The sequence below is a fragment of the Lygodium microphyllum genome, chromosome 11 (assembly GCF_053477565.2).
Source record: "Lygodium microphyllum isolate KBCC chromosome 11, Lygodium_microphyllum_v1.1.10, whole genome shotgun sequence".
Taxonomy (NCBI): Eukaryota; Viridiplantae; Streptophyta; class Polypodiopsida; order Schizaeales; family Lygodiaceae; genus Lygodium; species Lygodium microphyllum.
In genome coordinates, this window is record NC_141145.1 from 6494556 (window position 1) to 6510834 (window position 16279).

The window sequence follows — 16279 nt, forward strand, 5'->3', positions numbered from 1 at the left end:
ATCCCATCGAGGTTCCAGCTTTCTGAGAAATAGCTCCCTATGTGCATCGTAATATAAAACTAACTGCTCCTTTTTAAAAGTATATTTCTTCACTTTCAGATCATGCAACTGTTTCATCTGACGTTTAGCTACCTCCTGGTGCAACAAACTCTGCAATTTGAGCTCATCCAAGTGGGCTATAGTTATAAACCGCTCAAATAGGGCATCTTCATCACCCAGAGAATGATTGATTGCGAATCTAATGGTTGACAACTCAATTTATAAGGGCAAGTCACACTCCTCCCCATAGACTAATTTGAATGGGGTGTGGCCGCTGGCTCATTTAAACATCATATTATACGCCCAAACCATCACATATAATTTTGTATCCCAGTTCCGCTTCTTTTTGGAGACTATCTTGGATAGGATACCCACAAGTTGCTTATTGGTACTTTCGACTTGTCCATTTGCTTGCGGATTATAGGGAGTCATCTTGTTATGCTTGATTTTCCAAGCTTCAGTCAGACTTTTAATCACTTTGTTTAAAAAGTGAGTTCCATGGTCCGATACTATTTCTTTTGGTGGACCAAATTGGCAGATGATTTGCTTAAGTAGGAAATTGGTAGTCTCTTTTGCATTGTCCTACCTCATCGCCCGTGCTTCTGACCATTTTGTAAAATAATCAGTTGCTACTATAATGTACCTCTTCTGAGTAGTAGACGACGGGGTGATAGGATCCACAAAGTCAATGCCCCACTTCTTAAATGGAAGGATAGCCATGATAGGTGTAAGTGGGCATTTCCTATTCTCTTTGCTGTCATGGCTTTGAAAGGTATCACATCTCTTAACGTACTCAAAGGGATCTTGGAAGATGGATGGCCACCAATATCCAGCTCTTAAAGCTTTCTGTTTCGTTAACCGCCCAACAAAGTGCCCTCCACAAGCAGAGTCATGGCACTCTTCCAAAATAAAGGGAACCTCGTCAAGCATCACACATTGGTGATAAATATCATCAACACCCTGCCAATATAATGTTCCTACGATCAAGGAGAATTTTAATGCCTGCTGTTTAATCTTCCTCTTCTCCGATTTTGATAAAGTATCTCTAGTCTCTCCCGTAGAAAGATGGAGCATTATAGCAGCATACCAAGAGGGAATAGCCGCTGTATCAATCTTGAACAAAGTCTCCATGCCACTTCCTTTAGCCAAGACCTCTTTTGGCTCTCCAAAATCCACAAGACACTCTATAATGCCCTGAAGCTTTAGCCGCTTGCTCTTAATCTCATAATCAAATTCCTGCAAAGTGATTAACCACTTTGCTAAATGGTCAAGTGACTGTAACTTATTCAACAACAATCAAAGCCCTTCCGTCTTCGTACAAAAAACCACCCTCTCGTAAAGAATGTAGTACCTAAACTTTTTGGTCACAGATACCATCGCAAGGCACAACTTCTCCATATAGGTGTAGTTAATTTCTGATACACCCAACTTCCGACTAGCAAAAGCTATCGGATGGTACCACTTTTTCTCCCAAAGCTATCGGATGGTACCACTATACATGGTTGCTGCTGAAAATATATAGAACATTTCGCCCCTTTTTGGTGCTTTTAAAACAGGTGCTTTGGCAAGCTCCTACTTCACATAATCAAAAGACACTTTGCAAGCATCACTCCATGAAAACTGTCAATTAAAGGACAATAGGTTAGTCAATGGTAATGTTATTTCTGCCAAGGCATTGATAAACCTCCGATAATACCCTACTGATGACAGAAAGCTATGCACTTCCTTTGGAGTATGTGGTGGACTCATATCGACTATGACCTTGATCTTTTCAGGATCAGTCGCAATCCCTACAAAACTAACCACATGTCCTAACAAGAGCCCATAAGGGACTCTGAACACACACTTCCATAGGTTAAGAGCTATGCAAAATTGTCTACAACGCTCAAAAAACTTCTGCAAAATGATCAACTGTCTATCCCTTATGATGGCTGCCCCTAGATCATCAATGAATACTTTCAACTCCTCTGGGGAGATGTCACCAAAGGTCTCGTCGGTTGTTCTTTGCCACAAACCAGGTGCATTACACAACCCAAATGCCATCACATGGTATGCAAACATACCAAAGACTATAATAAACGTCGTTTTTAGCTTGTCTTGCTCAGCGATCGCTATTTGGTTATACCCTGCAAAGCAGTCCATAAACGAATATATTTCCCTACTCGCTAGTTGATCCAAAATTTGGTCAATAAACGGCAACATGTAGTAATCTTTAACAGTCTGCTTATTCAACTCTCTAAAATCTACACAAATATGGATTTGATTATTATTCTTCTTCCTGATCACAACTGGTGAGTACCATTCAGTATGCTGAACAGAGAATATCAAACCCGCTTTACACAACTTTTGTAGTTCCTTGTACAACCCATCCCTTAATTCAAAAGGCATACGCCTTACTTTCTAACGTACAGGGCAAGTACCTTCGTTTACAGAAATAGTATGCACAACTAGACTGGGACGAATACCTTGAAGTTCATCATAGCTCCAAGCAAAAATGTCACGAAACTCTCAAATTAAGGACACATAATCCTTTCTTTCTTTCGAACTGAGCATGGACCCTAATTTAATTGTTCATGAATCATTTAGCGTACCAAGATCCAGCTCAATAATGTCCGCGTCTCTTATTCAATCGTGAGGCTCTATCGGCTCATTCAAGGTTATCTGATAAATATCCTCTGTAGTGGACCCTTCCTTAGATCCATCCCTCGATGACGTCTCACTACCAAATGGATCATCTACTGTTTCTAGTTCAGTGGAGGATAGTGGAGCTTTCTCACTCTGAGGAGACTCAGGGTAAGCATCCACTATTGCACAATGGGTACCTCGACCTAGAATCACTTGACCAGCGGGTATATCGACTTAACAATCTGTCCGTGGAATCCATGGCCTGCCTAGCAAAACCCGATAGCTAAGACATCTTACAAACCTTATCACCCTAAAGTCCAGATAGCATTCCATGCTCGCAACTGTATTGTGAACCTTAGTAATGCAACCTTTTGGTAGTCTTAGACTATCATCAGCCATCCTAAGAAGAGTGGAGCCGTCTTTTTGGATCTCTAGACCTAACCTCTTCATTAAGTCTAAACTTATGATATTGACGGAGGATCCAGTGTCCATGATAGCATGTTCCACTAATATTCCATCCACATATGCTGGAGCCCTAGGGCAATGCTTTTCAGTATGATCATACCAATCTTCCCCCACTCTAGCTATGCCCAAAGATTCTACTATATACCCTATACGTAGGATTTCCTTGAATTCCTTGCTTACTCCTAGAGAAAGTTTAATCAATTGCAGGAGATTCACGTCTGGTTTGACTTCGCAAAGGGAACTTGCTAGATCAAAGTCGTGGTAATTAGCTAAATTTCTCTTCTCGCGCCACACCATTCTCTCCTTTGGCCTTTCCATCGGCTTTGGTGCTTCTTTTTTAGCCTTTACCTTCTTTCTTGGCAATCCTTTATCCTCCTCGGGATCGACTTTACTGCCAACAGGTCTTAACGGTCCACCTTCCTTATCAGGATTTAGGACTCACTTTTCCCTAGCATATTGCTTAGGGCTTCCCTCGACAGGTTTTACCATTCCTTTGTCACCCTCTTTAATCTTTTGACCCCTTGTTATGGCTCATAGATTAGAAGCCTTTCCTTTTTGCAGTATTTGCCTTGGTAATTCAGTGTTCTAGGATATTTTTATTTACCTCACAAAATTTTCCCCAATGGAAGCACCCGTCTAACCTACAGCTTGGGTTTCCTGTCCTCTTAGCATTGGTCAAAGTTTATCAATCAAGTGCAATGCATGCTAGGAGATACCACATGGCATGCTTGATGCAAGGTATATGACAATTGTGCACAACCATTTTATGATTTTAAAAAACCAACCATGTGAGGTGCGGAAAATAACCCTTTCATGAATTTTAACTAAGCATTACGTGCTGCACTGCTTTAGGGACTAGCACCAGAACTTCCGTGCTACTAGTCACCTATATTTAATTATGGAACGATCCCTAAATGCTATGCACAAAGAGGGAAATCAAAATTTGTATATTTTCAGCAATTAGATCGTCGCACAAACTTTATCCCCTCCCCCACCGTTTAGGTTTGCTGTGGTGCATAGGTGTAAATGATTGTTTTGTATCATTTTTGTATGTAAAAAAACTAAATACATACTATAACACAAAGGAAGCGCCAAACTCAAGATTAACCTCATGCTTTGACCTTGCCAAACATTCACGTACATAAATATTATTTTTTCATATTTTTTGCGCGCGAAAACTCCAGTTTTCTTTATTTTTTGCTATTTTTTCTATTTATTATTCATAGAAAATAGGTATTTTCTGATTTATTTGTATTGTGTTATTATTTTGACTAAAAATTAACATTTTCTCCAATTTTATCCCATTTCCATTCCTTTTTCCCAACTCAAAATTAAAAAAAACCACTAATTTCCATAAAAATGACTATAATGATTAGGACCACAGTGACATAGATTGTAGCACAAGGCAACTAAGGTGGGAACTCCAAGAGCTTTATAGAAAGAGCCATTAGGCTTGGTAACAATGGAGGATGGAAAGGACACAACTATGTTAAACATGACCATACTATTGTATATCTTGGTATGTGGTTTCTTATTTTTCTTCTCCTTCAACAATGAAAGAAAGGATGTCCCTTGCCGCTATTCTTCTTTTCCTTCCCATTTGAAGTAAATATAATAGTCATATTCTCTCCATTCAAGAACTACATGAGTAGATGGGTTGCCTTCTTCTCCTTCTTTTCTTCTAAACCATGGATAAAGTTCTCATACTATAGGGTTTGGTTAAGAAGAATCACACACACACACACACACACACACATATGTATGTATATTGTGTATGTATGCACACACACACACACGTATATATACATTTATGTGTGTGTGTGCATAAATTATTATAACGGAAAAGGAATAAAGCTACTTTAGAAGACCAGCTCATGAAGGTCTTTGAAGACCATACCATGCTCAAAATGAGCCTATCAACCCCTTCAGAATTGGAGATCATTGATTTTTTCCCTTACTTTAAAGAAGATATGAGCTTGAGTGTGTTGTTATAGAGTGTTTTTCCAACCTTTTATCCTCTCTTATGGGTAGTTAAATAAATATTTTACTAACTTGTTCTCAAAACACAAAGAAGATGAGCAAGAGGTTGATGTTGCAACCTCAAGAAGAACACTATTGAGCTATTTTGTATGACAGAATGAGGTTGTTTTTCATCTTAAAATTGTATAATAAAGGGATAAGCCATTGAGGAACTTTGTGAGACTTCCATGATGATCATGTGATGCAAATTTTCCATGGTACCATGAGACTCATATAAGGTGAGAATTTATGTATTAATCTTTCATTGTGTAAAATGGGTTTCTTTGTGAGTTCATGTGTTGTTGGCATTTGGCTTTGTGGAAGAGGTGTTTAGAGTGGTGCTACTTATCTTGTATATGGCCATGTAGCAATTAGCTCTTTTTTGGTATCTTTAAAGTCTTGCTAAGGCTTTTGTGAGGGCTTGTGGGCTCTTGGCCTAAAAGAAATTGTTATTATTTTATAGTTCTTTGGGTGGTCTTGTGGAGCTCAATTTCAAGTTTTCTATCTCAACTCAATAGAAGTCATCTTTTTGGCTTGTGTGCCTATTATTTAGTTTTATAATCAACTTTTGTGTTTAGTTCAATGATATAAATGTGATTGGTTTTTGGTGAGGTCAAAACTCTTACTTATGGAGGTAAGACAATTGGCCTATGGGCTCATGGATAATTGTGATTAGCTGTTGCAAGAAGTTCTGATGAAGCTTGCCATATTTCTTGTGATCTATTTATTATCTTTTGGAGCTTTCTAATCCCTGAGGGTGTCTCCCCTATATGAGATGCACCTATTGTATACCAGGAATTTTCTTATAATTCTAATAAGGACATATATCATATGCTTGTGTCCTACACAATAACCCTTGAAGAATGATGCAAATGATACCCTTAAAGATAAGAAAGATTGATTGTGATCCTTTGTCTTGCCTGGTGTGAGTCGTTTTAGACATTGAATCTTGTGATATCTCATCCCTTGCTACTCGTATTCAAGGGTAATGCCATTCTTGCATCTTGATTGGTTGGGTGGGTGATTAGGCAAAGTTAGTGGTTGTAAGTGTGGTATTGGTACCCTTTTCCCATTATGCTACTATCTTATATGAATGAGTTGTGTCTTAAAATATTGAGAGAGGGATGGAGATAAGTGACAACACAAGAGTAGCAAGAGTCCAATTACAAAATAGTATTGAGCACTCTATTTATGAAGATGAGGTACCTTTATAAAGGCATTACAACTAGTGGTTTTGGAAGGTGCTTTTAGTATCTCCAATCACACCTAAGTAGTTTTTCCTAGTTAAATGGAGTAGGTGAAAAGTGAGTTCCTATCTACACTTGTTATAGAGAGTTTCTCCCTTGATTCGTGCATGAAAAGTATAGAATAGAATATAATTGTTCCTAATATATATGGTCCATCTACAATACCCTCTATACATATCACGTGTTTGGATTACCCCCCCCCCCCCCCCCCCCCCCCAATTTAACTCATGATGTAGACAACATTATGCATGACCATCTTTTGCAATAGCTCGATTATCACATTACTTGCAAGGGACATGTGTGTCTCAGAGATGTAAATGGTTTAGTATACTTGCACTTTTAGATAAGACAATTTTAGCCAAGGCCTATATATATAAAGTTACATGTGCTTATAATTATGATTTGCGACAATTACAAAAGCGAGTCCACACTTTGTGTAGTCCTTCATATGTTGAAATATCAAAAGGAGCCTTATTTCTCTCTTTTTATTAAAATTCATGGAAATGGCTTTGTGGCGGGCCCCAACATTAGCATACCATAGGAAAGTTCAAAAGTTTGTTAGGGGTGTTGGTTTAGTGAGTCAACAAACTAAGCACCCCAACAAACCAATCACTTCTTTGTTGTTAGTAACTAACTCATGTATTTAAGTAGGGATTGTCTAGAGAAGGAAGGAAGGAAAACATGAGAGTTGAAGCTCTATTTTATTTATCTTTCTTTTTCCAGTAATTGATCTTTCCCCTTTCTAGCCAATATAATGTGTCTTGTAGATCTTGTTGGATAGGAATTTTATACATAGTTATTGGTGGAGAGAGGAAGCATCACTCATCAGATTTGGTAATCCAAGAGATGAAATTATGATTTCTTATGAATCGTCTATTGTTCAACCTTCTAGCCTAGATTATTCGTTGTAATCTGTTAGTGTAGCATTGCAACAACTATCTACAACCAACCAACAAATTTCTACTAATCAAGCCATTCTATATTTGTTAGCTAATCAAGCTACCTCTTCTTCTTCTTCTTCTTCAACCCAACATAGGAAGGTTCACCCAAAATCTTTTTCTATTCTATAGGATGTAGACATATTATCTTGGTTAGATCCCTTAAAAAATGTTGCAGATGATCATCAATGATGGCAAGAAGGAGAAACATTCAATGAGGAACAAATGGTTTTGAAAGGAATTACATCCACATGGTATATTCAACAACTTGACAAGTTAAAACATAATTGGAATTCTTTCAGGATAGCTATAGTACCAGATTTTGCTCATGACAATGTAGCAAAAAGTGCTCTCCAAAAGATTTAATGAGTGTGAACAAAAGGAGCATGAAACAATTTCTCAATTTATTGTGCATTTGAAGAAAATTGTGATGAGATTTGATATAAAAATGATAGAGCATGTGAAGTTATTTTTTTAATGGCCTAGACTAAGACACGATCTTCGTACAGGGTTAAGTTCAAGGTCTTGAGACTTTTTCATATGATATTTAGATTGCTCAAGGAATTGAAGGAAACCTTCTCAATGACGAAGAAGATATTTTCAACAAGAAGAAAAAAAGATATAGCCAACCTTGATAGTCATTATCCAAAATGCTCAAAGACGATTACTTGGTAAAGATACCCAAGGATAGCCAAAGTGTTTCAATGGTAATGTGTGTGGTCACATATCCAAGAATTGTTGGAAGCCACAAAGACCATGAAATGTAATAAAGAAAGTACGTACAAGATGTTCAACTTGAAGAGCTTTCATTATCAAACAACTCCTAGATGAACGGATGCAAGAAGCGAACCATTCATACATGCAAGCCTCAACATGAAGTTCCCAAAAGTGAATTGTAAGCACGATTAGTGTGCAAACTAATGTTTTGAATGTAGAAGTATTGTTGGATTCTTGAAGTTCTTTTTCTTTTATCAACTCTAATTTAGCAAGCATGATCAAAGCTTATTGATAGCATATTGAAGAAATTCATGATAATGTAATAGTGCAACGTGGACTACAACATGATGTTTGACATGACTATGGAAGAGCCATACAAATAGGAGGGTGCCTAATATACCATGCTAGATTGGATCCATGGAGGATTGAGGGAAGTCGGTAGGTTGAGAGGGACCAATGCTGGCTTTTGGACTCACTATTGCTCACAAAGAAAGCATTTGGAAATTGGATGCAAGTCATGATACTTATCTTGGACATAATCACTTGAAAGTGACTGAATATTGTTTAGAGTGGAAGATACCAAGTGCCATTCTAGAAGGCACCAAAACCTAGAATTGAATTAGAAGATGGGAAGACGGCGTCTGCACATGCCAGTGATGGAACTTCACCCCACCTCACGTTGACGAGGAAGAGAAAGCTACAATAATGCAAAAAGAGATAGTTGAAACATGACATGAGCATTTGACACAAGGCTAAGTCAACACTAATGTTTGACACGAAGCTAAGGCAATAGTAATGTCCCAACTAGTGCAAGGCTGATTAGAAAACTCTAGGGATGTCACAATTAGGGTGCATTGTTTTAGGTCTCCATGGAAGAAGTTGTGCTTTGGGACTATAGCATAATAAGGGCCATATAACATGTTGAAGTGAGCATAGAAAGGGGTGGAACTATTAGTTGTCAATTGTGTAATCATGCCTACATGAAGAATGATCTATTATGGCGACAATCATGGGAGGAAAGTGAAGATGGTTTTGAAGAGCTTTTGGAGTGCCAACAGAAGGATGATTACATGAATACATGATTACATGCCAATCCTAATTATTTTCACCAATTGAATGACTATCACAAAGAACTTTTAATCATTTCCTACATAGGGGAAAAAAAAAAGAAATTCCCTATCAATTCTCTGCTAAAGGATACACATAGGTAGGGAAAGTAATTCATAGGGAAGATGAAACATTTCCTAGTTACAAAAACTAGGGAATCCCTAATTTCTCTAACTTATGTGAATTTTCAAGTAGAAAATTATATACCAAATTTTCAACTAGGAAATTATATAGAGATTGCCTTGGGGGGATCACCTTATAGGATAGTTTAAAAACTTATTTTTTGAATTTTTGTATCATTTATATACCCCATTTGTGAATTTTAGAGGCAATAGTTATATCTTTTCTATAAATTTAAAATTAAAAGAGTGTAACTTCATGGATTTTTTTATATAAATCAAATTAAAGCATGATGTTGGAATACTTTAGCCATGGAATTTTATTTATATCTAAGATGAAAAATTTCTCGCTCCAATAGAACTTGTGTGTGATAATGATTGACTGAGAAGGAGCTTGAATATAAAGGAAAAAAATATGCCATAAATGACAACATATCGATCTACATAAAATGCTCAGATAAACATCATAATGGTCACAATAAAATGTCTAAAGGACCTAGAAATGTCAAATATGAATTAGACTCACACAAGCTAATCAAATTGCTAACATCCTCTCTTAGATCATGGGTGATTTGATATAATAGAATGATATAAAGAAAATGACTCATCATAGTCTATACAACAAAGGCCACCAAAATAGGACCATGGATATCCAAGTAGTGGATGATGAAGCCACCACTAATGTGTTTCAAACAGAATCTAAGTGTCAATGTTGAGCATCTAGTACAAGATTATCCCATCAAAAATGCCTCTAAACATACGTGACCATAGATTCCTTGCCTTTTGTCAAGATGGCCAAAGTGTTGCCTCATATGAGTTCAAACTAGGAGCTAATACCGCTGTGTCAAATAATATCCTATCATGGACTTAGATGTCAATCTTAACTCTAAGATTTCAAAACTTGTCAGACTTCAGTTGGTGTGTTCAGGATGCTCCCTTATAGAACTTGTGTACCTATATATTGATACAGATGAGGCGTACCTACCCCATCTCACCGCCCGCTTACGCATCCTCTCTTGCATTGGAGAGTCATAAGGGATGATTGTATCACTGGTATTGGAAAGCAAGAGGAGACACCAAGTCCTTTTTGCGATCTAAAGAAGATGATCATGTCTATTTCTTGGCCTTGGCCTTTTCTAGGATCAAAGTCTGAGTGTCTAAGAAAGATGATGATTGAGTAGAGGAGTTAGGATCTTGCTTCATCTTCATCTCTGCCTTGAAGCCTCTACCTCTTTTGCAATCCTTGTGAAAATGCCCCTTTTTATCACAATGATAATACTTGGATGGGCCTTCAACTTGTTCTACATGTCACCTCCCTCTGATGCTATAGAGCCCTCACATATGGGATGCTCTAAATCTTCACAACATGTCAACTGCTCCATATACACCTCTTCCGGCAAGTCACAATGCAAGTATACATTCTTGACATCCAATTGCTACAAAATCCAATCTTTGGGTGCTATCAAGACAATCACACATGTTGCCATGCTAGAGACTGGAGTGAATGTCTCTTCATAATATATGCTATATGTTTGAGCATAACCTTTTGCAATTAGTCTAGCATTACAACTACTAACATAACTTTCTATGTTTTGCTTGATTTTTTAAATCTACATATAGCAAATAACTTTCTTGCCCTCAAGCAATGGTACCAAATTCCAAGTCTTATTGGCTTCTAATGCAGCCATCTCATTCATTGCTACATCCTAATAAGCATGACCAATAGCATCCTCAAAGCAAGTGGGTTCAACATTCTCAACTAACATTATCATGTAAGCATAATGGTGAGTTGCATAACCTTCAAAACTAAATCATTTAATAGGGTATCTTACCATGCTAGACCTATGTACCATAGGATCACTCAGTAGAGCCTTTACCTTACCATGTGCTCTTTTTACACCTGGTGTCCTAACTGAAGGAATACCAAGCTCAACATCCAATTTCTCTGAACCATATTGGAATCTCAATCAGATCCCAAATAACTGGTAGATGCATCATTACCATCCGACACTTTCTTATTCCCTTTGTCTTTACTTTCAATACTTGTAGATGCACTTGAAGATGTGGGGCTACTCCTTAGTCGCCCAAACCAAGGGCTAATTGTAGATGTAGTACTAGATGATGTTTATGGTCTACTAAGACTATGATTTTTGCTTTTTCTTTTGCACATAACGATCATGATTATCATAATCACCTAATGTATCACCACTAGATTCATATCAATAGCTTATCTCATTAAAAAAGTATCCCTCCTCACTCTAAACTCACCTATGATGATTGGGTTATAATGACAATACCCTTTCTGCTCTAAAGAGTATCTAATTAAAATATATTTTTTAGCCTTTTGATCAATTTTGTTATGTAGCTCATTTGGTACATGAACATATGCAATACAACTAAACACTTTCAGGTGTGATACATTGGTCATTTTGCTTATAAAGCATTCTTTAGGGCTTATCCCATGAATTATACATGTGGAAGCTATTCATAATATAAACATCAATATGAATAGCCTCATATGAAAAATATTTTGGCATATTCTTTTCAACCATCAATGCTCGTGCAAAATTTGCAATATGTTTATTTTTTTCTTTCTACAATCCCGTTTTGTTGTGGGGTATATTTGTGAGTAAACAGTCTCTTTATCCCATGAGATGTCAAGAAGTCAGTAAACTCATTAGAGAGGTAATATTCTCTTCCATCTGACCTCAAGTACTTAACTGTCAAGTATGTTTCTATTTCAATAGCAGCCTTGGATGTTTTGGAGTGCTCAAATACATCACTCTTTTTTGTTCAAGAAATATATCCATAGCTTTCTTGAACAATAATCAATAAACATGATAAAGTATTTGCTACCACCAAGAGATATATTTTGTGTAGGCCCTGAAATATGTGTATTTACAACATCAAGTATATTTCTACTTATATCTTTCTCATGAGAAAAAGGTTGTCTTGCATGCTTACCAAACTGATATGCTTTATACACTTTATGAAATTTTATAACCCTAAAAACAAGCAAACTTGCAATCAGCCGTTTATACTACATTAATTTCAACCTTTACACATTTGTATGTCCAATATATTTGTGCTATATTTTAATGTATGCAACCACTTCTTTTCTTTTAGTATACATAGCAACATTCATAGTAGGAATTCTAGATTCTAAAGTGAACATTGATGAGCTCCACTTCCTTTTGTGGATCAACTTGCACTTATCATTAGTCTTCTACAAAACAACCTTTTACATTACATCAAAATTGCAACTCTTGCTTTATCATTTGTCCAACCACTAAATTATTTGTGATTAATGGCACATTTAATAAATTTGATAGACTCTTTGTTTGGCCATCATGCAAGAATATATATTTTTTAAATTTCTAAAATTGGATGGCACCGTCTACACATAACCTAGATTTTGTAAATCCCTTTCTTTCCAAACCATTGAGCATGACTCGTCATATGATTAAAGTCACCTAAACTGACAAATCATATATCATCATGTGTCCCATTTCTTGGAACAGTATTCATCATATGCTACAAAACAAACAGATGCTCATGTTGGTCTTCATTTTGTCATGAAAGGACGATGCATAGTTTTGTTGTTGTAATTTACCACTCCTATAGTTATCATCCTTCTTCCTATAAGAATGGGCTGTAAAATGACATGTGTTACAATAATAATGGCAAACAATACCAAAATTGCCAAAACCTCTATTTTATCATCCACCTCTTCCTCTAGAGCTCGTCGTGTCTCTAAAGTTTTCATGGCCTCTTGAAACCTTCATTTCACCAAATGCTCATTTAACTTGTTTTGTTGGTTATCACCAATACTACTATACCACAATCTCTCGAAGAGGATCTACCACATTCCCTTTCTAAACTTGAGTAAAATGCTTGAACCTGTTTACCACTTCTCTCAGATAATTCACCCCACATATTGATCCCTTTGGTAATCATGATAGAGGCCAACTCATCAAAATCTCAAAATGTCTTTCATATATATACAAAAATAGCAAATGATTTCTAAGCCTTCTCTACATAAAACCAAATCAGCAACGTCAAGCATTGTATCAACATTGCATCATCAGTACTTCAATTCACACTAGATATTAGGCCACACTTCATGAATATTTACCTTATTATAGTCATCTCTTGAATTGTCATGAAGGCCTTGTACCCCTTGAATTGTCAACACACTGGTGGTCCCAATAGATCCACACAAGAGAAACCATCCTCTTCATGTAGGTGGTTGATATCCATCAACAGAGTCAGAGTTATAAGAGACTCCAAAATACAAAGATTTTCAACAAGCACATCTAGCTTTAGAGAGTCATATAGTCCAAATTATTGGTCATGGTATACACAATGATTTCAACACAAGAACTATTGAAACCCTAGTAAAACTTAAGAAGGCCATTAAACTTCAGACTCTTCTTGTAGAAAGCCAAGAGTCCATTGAACTGATGCTCCCCTCCATTCTTTATAGTGTTGGCCTCCTTAGCAAGGTGTGTTCTAACGTAGTCTAGGGAATACACAAAAATAAAAGTAGGAAGGAAGACACACTAGCTGCTCTTATGCATAATAGTATTCCCCCATCCCCCTACATGAACATCCTCCTTTACCAGAATTCATGTTGCACCCCCACCCTCCTTTGCGTTCCTAAAAGCATGCAAGGAAAATCCCTTTTTTTCCCACAATGCATGATAATATATATTAAATACTTATTTTTCTCCTTCTCTTTGTTTTTCTCCAAGTCAACTATCATTCACCAATCAAGCATATTTGAATGAAGGTTGAGAGCTTTTTCCCATCCTTGTCCATGTTATCATTCACCACACTTATGGCCACACAACTTACATCCATTGGATCATGTATCGAGGTGTTATCAAGAAAGCCATGAGCCACCTTTCTTGTATATACCGATCATTAACCATTCCTCCTATCCTTCCAAAGATGTAAAGGTACTCAAAAACAATGCTAAAAGCATGTACTCATTAGTCGTACAATGCCACCCATTTCACCATCAACAAATTAGGGCCCTTCATGCATGAGCCTTTATTCATATAACTTAGATCATCTATACAATCAATCTCACTAGCCAAACCAAAATATATAAATATTGTCGCTAACTTCAACTACTCAAAACATCTAACTCATGTCCTTTTTCCTAGGCTTTTCATAAGTGGATGCACAACATCACGATATCCACCCTCTTCGAACCTACATATCCCTTTGATGTGCCGCACTATGTAGCCACCTAGATCAAACACTAATATGATCATGAACTTCTTCTTTTGAATAATCAACCTCCCACTAGGATCAAATAGCCAAGTCATCGGTATATTCTAGAATGCATAACAATTCCAATCTCTAATTCCACCTAGATCAGAAGGCATTGATAGTGCATGACATCCATCATCCATATAGCCTTCCATGACTAATACCCATGAACTCATTAAATCCTCTGAGATCAGAGGGTAGACCAAAATATTAGTGTAATATCCTATATCTTTGAGTCTATGGAGCATCCATCTACGCATTGGTGTATTCATCCAAAGGATATATTTATGTCATACCTTCAACTCTGATAGCATCATCCATCTCTTGCACATTAGCATCAATATGATCCATCATCACATCCCCATTAATAATGTTAGACTTGTCAACCATAGCATTTGTAATAGTATCCTCTAGCATTACATTTGTCAATGCATCTCTATCTTGAGCATCAATCTACATAGCAAAAACATAGAAAAATCATGAATCAAAACCTCTACATAATCATAGCCCTCCCTCTCTCTTATTCAAAAACTATTGTCACTAAAAATCTATCTTTCTATGCCTCTCTCTCATTAATAGATATACATATGTATGTGTGCATGTATTTATGTGTGTATATTGGAAGTCTTAATATGCTCATACACACATGTACACACATATGATTAGTTCAAAGTATAGCCTATGAATATTAATATTACAACAACATGATGTCAAGTTAGCAAAGACGTGCACAATGAGAGATCGAGATCATGATCTCTCTCTCTCTCTCTCTCTCTCTCTCTCTCTCTCTCTCTCTCATTCTGCCCCACAACTAAGTTTGCCAGAAGAAGAGTTTGCGGGACAACTCCTCACATGGAGAAGGCGTCTCCACTTCAAATGAATCTGGTTCTGCCCCGCAATTAAGTTTGCAAGAAGAAGAGGATACCAAAGCAAGCATTCTCAGGCGTCTGGACAAGGAACTCGAGGCTGGGAACGATAGCAAGGCCCTGGCCATCATCCTACTTCTAGAGGCGCTCGCAATGGCGTCAGGGCTTTTGGCTCTACAAGACAGGTCCCACAGAGGTTATACTCTCTTGCAGATTTGCGACTGAATAATATAGAGACAGACTGTCTTTTGTCTCCTGTGGACTCTACACTTGGAGAAGTTCGAAGGAATCTACAAATTGCTGTAGCCTTGGGTGGCTTGGTTATGTGGCAGACATTGCAGCTAAATCAAATTCAAGTGCTTGGCATCTTACTTGCCCTTACTCTAGCATCGTGCATAGATCTGCACGAGGCAGGACATTTCTTGATTGCTTATCTATTGGGAGTTCTTCCAAAGGGTTACACATTGTCAAGCTTAGAGGCATTGCAGAAGGAAGGCTCTTGGAATGTGCAAGCTGGGACAACATTTGTGGATGTGCAGTTTCAGAAGGAGGTGAAAAGTGGGAAACTTTCTTCATTGAAGGTGGTCTCTCTGACATTCAATGGGTCTATCGAGGGGGCTTTTTCCTTGTGAGGCGACATGCCACTCGAGCTTCATAACGTGGAGCTTCTAATCAGCCAGGCTATCAAGGAGGTGAAGAAAGATTTCAAGAAGGATGCGGATAATGCCTTGAACCAAGAAACCCGTCGGCTCCATGAGAGGATCCGGCGACTAGAGGAGATGGTGAATGGAAGAGAAGAGGGATCTCAAAACCGACCTGGACAAGCTACAAACGAAAGTGTCACATCTACGGGAGGC

The 16279-nt window shown here is 37.4% G+C and overlaps 1 pseudogene; it reads left to right on the forward strand.

Moving 5' to 3' along the window:
- The first annotated feature begins 798 nt into the window (after positions 1 to 798).
- Positions 799 to 16054, forward strand: LOC148028504 (uncharacterized; annotated as a pseudogene).
- The last annotated feature ends 225 nt before the right edge of the window (positions 16055 to 16279 follow it).